We start from the raw sequence: 11,842 nt of genomic DNA, 5'->3' as shown, positions 1-11,842 counted from the left end.
GATTCAGTTTCTGAAGCTTCTTAACCTACAGGAGACAGTAGATAGAATACTGCAGGGATGCATCTGCTTAGATTTGAGTGAATGGATGGGAGGAAGGATGCAGGGAAGGAAGGCTAAAAGGAAGGAGGACAGGGAGGGTGGGAGGGAGTGAAAAGGGAAGGGAAGTCAGATATAAGACAAATTTCCTTCTTCAAGCAGTCTTAGAAGCTCCCCAGGACTTCAGCTTATGTTGGGAAACAGGCACTGGGGGAAGAATTGTGGTCAGGCTGTGGTGCCAGGCCAACCTGCCTCGAGAGCAGCTACAGGAGAGTAACCACTGAGTGGTTCCACCATGGAACCAAACTCGAACCCAGGTAGGATCCCGGCACCAGCATGCAGAGCTCCTCCCTGGAATGCCCAAGCCTGTGGGACCATCCCCCATCCTCCTGTTTTGTCTTGGCTTTGTCTCCAGACTAGAAGAGAGAGAAGGAAAGAGATGGGGACTTGGCTGAGTTTCAGCCCCGGTTCTACTTTTCATGGCAGTGGGACCTCAGGCGGGTCACTAATGTGTGGTGTCATCAGGGTAACTTTATCCGGCTAAGGATGACCGTATCTGGCCAGAGCCCCTCCCACTTCCATCACAGGTGGGGTCTCAGCTTACTATCTTGGAATTCTTTTGCTTTTTAAATAAATGCATTTTTTACTATTCACCTCCCACTCCAAGGAGGCGAAGTGGATAGAATTTTTTTTTTTTTTAAATCCTATCCTATCACAGGTCAAACAAATTCAAACTCTTTACTACTGAAGCTCATTTGCCCTGGTGGACCAGGTTGCCCCATGTAAGGGACTCCCTAATGCAGGCTGAGGGCTCACTTAAGAAGCCTATTTTTTTCTCCTGTATCCCCAAACTACTTAACACTCCCACAGAAAGGAAAGGTGAGTCCCAGGAAAAGCAGGCCAAGGAAACGTGAGCAAGAATTTCTGTCCAGGATCCAGACAGAGCAGGTCCAATCCACACACCTCAGGCTCACTCAGGGAGGGAAGTCCCCAGGCATGGAGAAGAGCCCAAGGAGGCACCCTTCCCCACCTTGTGGGCCTGGAGTGATGCCTCCTTCCCCAGGCCCTGGATCACCCCTGATATCATCCTGTTCCTTGGGGATGGGAGGAGAGGGTGGGCAGGGCTAGGAAGAGTGAGATTTCAAGCTTCTCTTGAAGCCAGCAGTCTCTGATCTCTGTTTCTCCATCTTTAAAATGGAAATTGTGAAAGCACCAGCCCTGTTTCTTCATGGGCTGAGGCAATGGAGGTGAAGGTGTCGACAGCGAGGAGCCTCACAATACTGGCTCTCACTGTGGGGCTGCCGGTCCCTATTTCAGGAAGCCCTCGCTGGACTGGAGACAGACAACGAGCATCCTCTGGCTGCAGCAGGTTCCTTGGAGGGACGCACACTGTGTATGAAATATAGTCCCTGCCTGCAAGTTGCCTACATGCTTGCTGGGAACAGAACATACTCCTGCACTATCCCGAGGAACCACCCTGCAATGGTGGACAACCTGGTGCAGGTTCTTTGCTGCAGACTGACGGTTGTATGAGTTAGCGTGCTTGTTCTAACACCTGAGTCCCACGGCCTCCCTCCAATCGGGCTCCTGGCATCCTCCACACCTTGGTGGAGCCACCAGGACTCCCAGCCTGGTCCTTTACTCAGTAGCTCCAAAACCCTTTCAGACACTAATCCACCCTGGGAAAGAGGCTCACGTCAGCCTGGTCCAGATGTCAGTGCACTGTTTACAATGGAAAAGCAGCCCCTCATTTGCACGGAGCCCACATCCTTCCGAGAAGGCATACATCCACGTAAGGGACCCAGTGAGAGACCGGAAATTTTCCTCATGAAAAGAGTGAAACCAGAGGGTACTGGGCAGCCTCACGAGGCATCATCTGTTACTCCATCACAGTTGCATGGTGGCTGCCTCCTTTGCCCTTCTCGTCCACAGTCTCTTTCTCGCTGGGTATCTTGGGAAGCCTCACTCTCCTGAAAGTCCATTTCCTCTTTTTTTTCTGTCCTCCATGAACAGTTCTGCCAGGAAAATAAGTTAAATCACAGTTTATCTGGTGCTATTCGCACATTGGACATGGACCTCCTTAGTAAGACTGACGGTGAGACAAACCCCCAAGAACTGCCCCACCCTCCCGGGCTGCCAGCCCCAGGGAGCAGCAGTTCCTTCTGTGACTGGCCATACTGCAGTCACTGTCCGAAGGACCAACTCTATTTTTCAGGAGAGACTTCACGCCCCCAGCCAAGGAACTTAGTAGCGAACAATCTCTTAGGCCCTGATTCTCGACATTTTTAAATTCATAGTCCACAGAGATTCAAGCAAGCTTTACTGCTATCTGGTTTGAAGGACGAAATGCTGGATGATGACAATGACGAAGATGATGTTTAAATTCTATTAGAATATTGGGTGTATTTTCAAACTCTGCTGCCCCCAGTCCATGTGCTGACACCCTGCCCCCTCCCAGAAGGAGGTTCCCTTCTACCCCCCACATTGTTGTAAATTGCTGTTTGGGGGTCACCTCTTCAAATGAACCTTCTCGCTTGTGCTGCAGGAATCAATTCTACAAGCGTTGGGAGTGCCAGGCTCTACGCTGGTATCGCCAGCCTGTTTGTGGGTGGACGGGGGGCGGGGAGAGGCAGAGTTTCAGATGGAATAGCACAAAATTCAATAGTGAAAGAGTGTTGGTTTCTTTTTTTTCTGTGTTGGAGTTCTGAGAGTGGATCTGGGGGTGAGGTGTGGCATCTCACGGAATGTAGGAAGATCTTTTCAGCTGTAGAAGGAAGGATATAAGGACCCTCTGCAGGGAGCCGAGGGAATACTGGAGAAGGCTGTCTGGTGCACCTGGCTGGACCTGGCGGTGCCGCAAACGGAGAGGTAAGGGTTGGGTGGGGTGACCCAAGACAAATAAAAACCCCTCTCCTCGGTTCCTTTCACACCTTTGAAAAGGTGACTCAACCTGGCCACTCCTGGACTCCGCCTCTACAGTCTACGCAAAGAGCGGCTTTTTCCCAGTTTCCTGTGGAGGACCTAATGGTCTCTTTCCTGCGGTTCTGGGAGGGCAGGTGGAGCCTCTCTGGGAGTTTTCTCATTATTAATTATCCCATGAAGCCTCCAAGGCTTTGTCTCTGCTGCGAGTGAGAAAAATGAGTCGTGAGCATCCCCAACGCTGTGTGAGTCATGGGCAAGAGTGAGGCTATTTTCCCATGGGTTGTTTTTCTGGGTGAAGCCACACTCCTGTACCAGTGTGCGCTGTGGGGAGCTGGGAAGGCTGACTGCCGCTCATCTGGCAGGTGAGAAGGTGAGTAGGTGAGAAGATAAGGTCCTCAGGTGCCACAGCAGTAGCCATGGGGAGGAGAGAAGCCAGGGAGTGGGGTTGGGTGAGGCTGCCAAGGGGGCGCACAGGGAGGGGCAGCGGCAGCAACGCCCCTCGTGGAGTGGATCAAAATGCGGCACGGTGGTAGGGGACCCTCACAGGTGTTCCTTCTTCTCCTGGAGGCTAGAAATCAGCGGATGATCAAAGTAAAAACTTTCAACTCTCATCTCAGATTTTTATGCTTTTTTTTTTTTTTAAGGTTGGAGATTTGCAAGCATTGAAAAACTCTAGGCCATGGCATAATAATCTTAGAGGAGAGGCTGGGCTGCAACCTTGTGAGGAGGTTGATTGGAAACCTGTCCCTGGGAGCCTACAGGAAGTGGTCTCTAGTTCTCTGTCTCCCCTTTGTCCTCTCCTGGAATGCTGGTTCTGAGCTTATCAGCCTTGTTCTCAGTCTTTCTGGCAGGTTCCTCCTCTTGTTGGGGTGCCCCAGGGTCAAACCTTTGTCCTGACCTTCACTCACTCCCTTGATGGTCTCACCTAGTTTCAAGGTTTTAAATACCATCAGGATGGGATGACTCCCAAATTTATGTCTCCATCCCAGCCTCTCTCCCAACACCAGGCTTAAATATCCAATTACCTTCCTGATACATCCACTTGGATATCTAGCAGACATCTCACATTCAATATATCTAACATGGGAACACCTGATCCTTTCCCCTAAACCTCCTCTACCTGCAGCCTTCCACATCTTAACTAATGGTGACTCCATTCTTCCCACTGCCCAAGCCAAAATCTTGGCATAATCTTGACTCCTTTTCCTCTCCCACTCCATATCCAATTTGTTAGGAAATCCTGTGGATTTTCCCTTCCAAATAGATAAAGAATCTGACCGCTTCTCACTGCCTCCATTCTCATCATCCTGGTCCAAGCCACTGTCATTCCTTATCTGGATTTCTGTAAGCGTGTCCTAACAGGTCTTCCTGTTTCTACATGGTCTAGTCTCAATACAGTACCAGGTTGTCATTTAAAACGTAAGTCTGATCATGCCGCCCCTCAGCTCAACCTCCTGAGATGGCTCCCATCTCTCTCCCAGGAAAAACCAAAGTTCTCACATGGCCCACAAGGCCCTGCATGATCTGGTCCTGTCACTCCTCTAACTTCACCTCCTACTGCTACTGTCCCCTTGCTCACCCCACTCCGGCCACACTGGCCTCCTTGCGATCTCTCTAACACCTGGACACATTCCCACCCCAGGCTCTTTGCAATAGCCATTCTGTTGCCTGGAATGCTTCCCCCAGGATATTCCAATTCCCTCACCACCTTCAATCCCATCTTCAAATTTCGCCTTCTCAATAAGGCTTATTTTGGACTGAATTGTGTCCCCCACCCTGCCCCTGAGTTCATATGTTGAAGCCTTAACCCCCAATGTGATGGTATTTAGAGATAAGGCCTAAAAAAGAGGCAATAAAGATTAAGTGACATGGTGAGGGTGGGGCCTTCATCCAATAGGGCTGGTGTCCTTTTTTTTTTTTTTTTTGCGGTATGCGGGCCTCTCACTGCTGTGGCCTCTCCCGTTGCGGAGCACAGGCTCCGGATGCGCAGGCTCAGTGGCCATGGCTCACGGGCCCAGCCACTCCGTGGCATGTGGGATCTTCCCAGACCGGAGCTCGAACCCGTGTCCCCTGCATCGGCAGGCAGACTCTCAACCACTGCGCCACCAGGGAAGCCCTGGTGTCCTTTTAAAAAGAGGAAGAGACACCAGAGCTCTCTTTCCTTGCACACACAAAGAGGTCATGTAAGCACACAGAGAGATGGTGGCCACCTACCAGGAGAAAGAAGAAGCCTCAGAATGAAACCTAACTTGTCTGCACCTTCATCATGGACTTCCCAGGGTCCGGAGCTGTGAGAAATAAATTTCTGTGGTTTAAGCCACCTGATCTGTGGCATTTTGTTATGGCAGCCCTAGCAGACTGATCCTGTTTCTCTATTACTATTGCAATCTGCCCACCCTTCCTTCCTGGGGCTCCCAAACTCCCTTACCTTGTTCTACTTGTCCGATTTACCATAGCCCTTAGTGCCTTTTAATAAATTATATAATTTATTTTTTTCTTATATTTACTGTTTACTGTCTGTCTCCCCTGCTAGAGCATAAGCTCCATGAGGGCAGGAATTTTTGTCTGTTTCGTTTACCAGTGTATCCAAGTGTTTGCAACAGTGCCTAGTGAAACCGAAACTGTGCAACTCAGGTTGGGACTTGAACCCATGGCAGGGACTCGGACCCAGCCAAACTCAGATTGGGACTTGAACCCATGGTCTTCTAAGGAATTTCTTTTATATATATATAAATTTATTTATTTATTTATTTTTGGTTGTGTTAGGTCTTCATTGCTGTGCGCAGGCTTTCTCTAGTTGTGGCGAGCAGGGGCTACTCTTGTTGTGGTGCGCGGGCTTCTCATTGCAGTGGCTTCTCTTGTTGCGGAGCACAGGCTCTAGGTGCGCAGGTTTCAGTAGTTGTGGCTCGTGGGCTCTAGCGCACAGGCTCAGTAGGTGTGGCGCATGGGCTTAGTTGCTCCACGGCATGTGGGATCTTCCCAGACCAGGGCTCAAACCCGTGTCCCCTGCACTGGCAGGCAGATTCTTAACCACTGCGCCACCAGGGAAGCCCAACCCATGGTCTTCTTTTTTTTTCAACCCATGGTCTTTTAACTGAGATCACACACCTGGTCTCAGGACTTAATGAAGCTCAGGTTCTTGATGTCTCATCACAGAAAGAATTCAGCGAGAGACAAAGTGATAGGTAGGAAGTGGATTTGTTTAGAGAGAAACACACTCTACAGACAGAGTGTGGGCCATCTCAGAAGGCGAGAGCAGCGCCTGGGGGTGGGGTTGTCAGTTTTTATAGGGTGGGTAATTTCATAGGCTAATGAGTGGGAGGAGTATCCCAGCTATTTCAGGGAAGGGGCGGGGATTTCCAAGAATTGGGCCATTGCCCACTTTTTTTTTTTTTTTTTTTTTTTGCAGTACGCGGGCCTCTCACTGTTGTGGCCTCTCCCGTTGCGGAGCACAGGCTCCGGATGCGCAGGCTCAACGGCCATGGCTCACGGGCCCAGCCGCTCCGCGGCATGTGGGATCTTCCCGGACCGGGGCACGAACCTGTGTACCCTGCGTCGGCAGGTGGACTCTCAACCACTGCGCCACCAGGGAAGCCCCATCGCCCACTTTTTGACCTTTAGTAGTCAGCCTTGGAACTGTCATGGCACCTGTGGGTGTGTCATTTAGCTTGCTCAAGGTCTAGTGGAAGTCGGATCATCCACCATCTTGGGTCTAGTTGGTTCTAACCAGTTTATGTCATGTCCTCAGGCTAAGTCATTCTTTTAAAGGTTGTGCCCTGCCCCCTTCCCTCCTGTTTCCCTAGTGCATAAGGAATATTCACCAAGTCTTGTCAAATGAAGGGATGAGTCACCTTTTTTGAAGGTGCAAAAGAAACCAAGGAACCAAGGAGAGGGTTTTTTATTTATCTTGGGTTTGCTTGTCTCTAAAGGGAAAGCAGCCCAACCTGGCCGGGGCGGGGGGGGGGGGGGGGTGGTGCGGGGCGGGGGGGGGGGTAGGGGGACGCGTGCGCAGATGTGCTGGGCAGGTGTGGCCGTGGCCTCCAGCACCCAGAGGGACAAATGAGGCTCAAAAGGCTCGAGCACGGCCACTTGGCTGGTGCTCTCCTAGACTGAGAGTCATGCAGATGGGAGGAGCTGTCACCCACTTTGTTTAAAGAAGGAGCCAACATTCTCCAATGGAAGCAGGAAGACGGTCCAAGCACACAGCATGTGCAAAGGCACAAGGCATGAAGCCATCTGGGAATACAGATTTGCAAGGAGTGTGAGTGGAGGAGAGTGAAAGCAAAGCAGAGTCCAGAGGAGACGAGGTCTTGAGGACAAGGAATGTCAGGTTCAGGCACTGGAGCTTTATTCTGTCAGCGATCAGGGACCACTATAGGACTTAAGGCAGAGAAGCAGCCTGATGGGATTTACTTGCTAGAAAGATCACTCCCTGAGTGCAGAACAGGAGTCTTTGTTAACTGATAACAGGCAGAGCTACCGCCAAGCCTCCTTTGCAACCACAGGGAGGGAAACCTAAACCCCACTCCAACCCCCTCTCTTCAGAGTGAGACAACCCAAATAGCTGGGCTCTGTCTTTCTTTGGCTCTTAGCAAGAGAGGGACTTATCTATAGGCAAATACCATTCAAAACACTCCAGCCTGTCTTTTCCTTAAACCACTCCTATCAGGCTGTTGCCATGACAACCATGGCTGACCCAGCCTCCAGGAAGCTATTGGAGTCCCGAGAGGATGTGGTCCTGCTGCGGCTGCTGCTCATCAACTCCTCAACAATGCTCGCCCAGCGATGCAACAGTCCCGCTGGCTACAGTTCACACACACACCCACAACCCTCCCACTCCTCTGCATCTGTCCTGTGCACATACTCTTCCCACTCACCTCTGTACTGGTGGATTTCCTGACCAATCACAGATCCAGTTCTCCCCACCTACGACAATGATTCAGCTGAGAGGTGGGCCTATGACCTGAATTGCAGGACCAGTTCATTCCTTGGGATGAGTACAGGGAACCTCAAAAAAGGAGCTCCCCTTCCTCTAGGGTGCCAAGCTGGGGCTGGCAGCGGCCATGCCCTCTCCCAGATGTTTGCGGTGGGAAAGCGAAGTCAACACACAAATAGAAGCAAAGATAAGCAGAAAAGAGAACCAACATCCCGGCGGCAGAGTCTCCAGTTCTAGGCCCTAAGCCCTGGCTCCTGTCACTCATGCTTTGATTGAGTCCTTCCCAGCCTCCAAAGCCAATATGTTCTGTCACGGGAACCAGAATTGTCCCAGATGGGCCCTCCCTCTTTCCAAGTGAATTCTCCTCAGGCACCGCCCATCCACCTCTATCCCCCTTCTGAAGAAATCCCTTCCCTCTCTGTGCCTTAATTTGCATAGCTCTACAATGGAGACAGTTCATCTTGTTCCCAACCTCCCTTCATCCTAAGAACTGTTAATGGAACAAGAGGAGACAGAAAAGGCTTGGAACGCTCGGAAACTCAGGAATATGTCACAGGATTCAGGAAATGACAGAAATGGTTCATGCTGAAGAGACGTGGAGGGACAGAAAGGGCCCAAACCTGCCACGCTGGCCTGAGCAGGGTGACAAAACTGTGGGCCCGGCACTGGGTACTGGGCGTGTGGGCTGCTCCTGGCATCCCAGCCACTGCCAGGCTGCTGCCAGCGAAGAAGGCATCCGGTTGCCACACAGGGTGAGAGGACAGCACGACCCGCAGCTTTCCTCACCTTCCCAAGGATGTCCCGCTAACATTAGGCTTCAGTTCCTCAGCCCTGACCCAGAGGCTTTACCCTGAGTACCAAAGAGAACAAGTTCCTCTGTGTGTGTGAAGGACAGGGAGAGACTTTCAAACAAGCAGCGTAGAAATGCTGAATCCGAGGCAGAGAGCATGAGGAAGACCATCAGGATTCACCCAAGCAGCGTTCACGTGGTCCCTCCTAAGTGCGGAGGTGGCCCTCTCACCTCAGCACAATACCTGTTTGCAAAGGTTTACGGTTCCCAAAGGTCTCCCTTACTTCAGCTCTCTGGATCCTCTCTGAGGTAGTAAGGGCAGACGTTACAGCTACAGTTACTAGTGAGGAATGTACACTGACAACTGAGGAATCCAGTGCCTAGAAACGTTAAGAAATTTGCCCAAGTCACACAACTGATAGTTCGTGAAATCTCAACTCCGCCATGGGACTCCATTGCTCTGTTCTCCCTCCTGGAGACTGGAGCCCTGTGTCCCGAGACACTAGCATATACGTCACTGAGCAAGCGAAACTTTCCCCTCTTAGCCCTCTGGGCAGGCAGAGTGGTGGTATGGGCAGTGCTAAGTGACGGGGCTTCACAGACACTCCAGAAAAACGTCTGCCCCAAAATAGCTCAAGTAGAGATCCATGGTTTAGGATAAGTGCCACAGCCTCCATTAACCCCGTCAGCTTATAGCTGGTTACCCATGGGGCTAATATTCTGAGTCATGGACACCTTCCTGTTTGATAATGGGTCTGATATTCAGGACCAGCATCCCCAGACAGAATGTGGTAGGATAAGCAGGTTGGTGTTTTTTTGGTCTCCTTTTGGGAGGCTCTGAGCTGCCGGGACTCTCCCCAACCTCCACAGTGTCGCTTACGGTGAGGGGTACCGACCGCTGGCTGCTCGTCAGCGTCCACGTTCGCCTTTTTCCTGGTGCTCAGCCAGGCTCCGTTTCCCAGACTCCCCTGCAGGGGAATGTAGCCATGTGATAGTTTCAGCCAATTAAATGAGGACAGAGGTGCTCTGAGCCATTTCCAGGCCCAATGGAAAGGCGTTAGGGATGGCTGGAGACTATGACACCAGGGCAGCTTTGGAAGCCTTGGGTTGATAGCGAAAAATTGGCCGCTATGCAGTTTCCTGAATGACATATATAGGACTCTCCACAGTCAACCTGCACAAACAACCAGGCTTTGTCTCTTGTCTCCTGTCATCTCCCCAGCACCAGAGCAGGGCTCGGCACATAGTACATATCATCCAACATAAGACATCATTAGATATAGGACACACCACTATTCTATGTACCACTAAGAAATAAAGGGTGGGGACTTCCCTGGTGTTGCAGTGGGTAAGAATCCACCTGCTAATGCAGGGAACACGAATTTGATCCCTGGTCCGGGAAGACCCCACGTGCTGCCGAGCAACTAAGCCCGCGCGCCACAACTACTGAGCCCGCGCACCTAGAGCCCGTGCTCCACAACGAGAGAAGCCACCGCAATGAGAAGCCCGCACACCGCAACAGAGTAGCCCCTGCTCACTGCTGCAACTAGAGAGCGCCCGCACGCAGCAACGAAGACCCAACGCAGCCAAAAATAAATAAAGAAATAAAAGAAATAAAGGGTGTCGTCAAACTATGACACTATACTTGCACTCGGAATTTTTTAAACTAAATTTATTTATTTGGTTGCACCGGGTCTTAGTTGTGACATGCGAACTCTTAGTTGCGGCACGCATGTGGGATCTAGTTCCCTGACCAGGGATCGAACCCGGGCCCCCTGCATGAGGAGCGTGGAGTCTTAACCACTGCGCCACCAGGGAAGTCCCCCCAGAATTTTTGTTTTACACTTATTGAAAGAGCTTGTTTAGATCTGGTTAGTCATAGGTTTTCATCAGGTATCACTCTTGTGCACAATAACATGGGAAATAGAAGTGAAATAAGTGGGCTAAGGCATTTCTAGAACTTCTCATCCCAAATCTGACTCCTCTCTCTTTGACTAGGAGTGACGGTGACCACATTTTTTCCACACAATGCCATCTTCTGAAGCATCGAGAGTGTCAGTGATGCAGCATTTCTCAAAAGAATCCGTAAAAGAACTAAGTGTCATAGGTGCTGGGCTCTTAAGCCAGTTTTACAGTTGTGTGGATCAGCTCTGTCTCAAGCACTGCCAAACGAGTCTGATTCACCAGCTCCCCGGCAACCATCTGATTCTTATTTGTTAAGTGCACCTCCGTGAGTATTTCGGCATTTTTTTTTCACCAAACTGTTGATGCGCATTCAGCACATTTTGACGCTGGGACTTCTGATGCCCGCAAAGGCAAGGACAGCCTGATCAAGACTGCTGTACGGCCAGCAGCAATCAGGAGCTGCCATCGATTTAAGATACATCCCAGTTTCAGAGATTGTGAGTTGGGGTGCGTGTGTCATAGAATTTTAAAGAATATGATTGTAGACTCTCAATAAATATTTGTTGAATGAATGAGTAGATGAATTCTAGTTCCCAGTCTGACTGAAAAAACGCCTTGACTTTCTTAGGAAAAGGTCTTCAGGGGCTTCCCTGGTGGCGCAGTGGTTGAGAGTCCGCCTGCCGATGCAGGGGACGCGGGTTCGTGCCCCGGTCCGGGAAGATCCCACCCACATGCCGCAGAGCGGCTGGGCCCGTGAGCCATGGCCGCTGAGCCTGCGCGTCCGGAGCCTGTGCTCCGCAACGGGAGAGGCCACAACAGTGAGAGGCCGACGTACCGCAAAAAAAAAAAAAAGGTCTTCAGACTTTGGGATCACACAAGAAGTCTGATAAAGCTAAGGTGATTATGCTCCTTTTTTGCAAATAACAGAAAACCCAAGCAAAATGACCTAAACTATAAGGAAAGATACATCAGCTCACATAACAAGGAGTCCTGAATAGGCAGACCTAGTGTCAGTTAACTCAGCGACAACTCAGCAGGGACCAAGGCTCCTTGCCATCTTTCTGCTCAGTTACCCTAGGCACGCTGCCTTGGGCCTCAGGTCAGCTACCCCCATGGTCACAAGTTGGCTGCCTTAGTTCTAGGTGTCATAGCCAGACATGAAATGTCCAGTGGAGGAAAAGGGACTGTATCTTCACCATGACTCTCTTTGAAAGTGAGAAAACCTGTCCCCCAGCAGACTTCTCATCTCATTG

Source organism: Orcinus orca, chromosome 2, assembly GCF_937001465.1.
Source record: "Orcinus orca chromosome 2, mOrcOrc1.1, whole genome shotgun sequence".
Classification (NCBI taxonomy): Eukaryota; Metazoa; Chordata; class Mammalia; order Artiodactyla; family Delphinidae; genus Orcinus; species Orcinus orca.
This window is presented reverse-complemented; position numbering follows the sequence as displayed.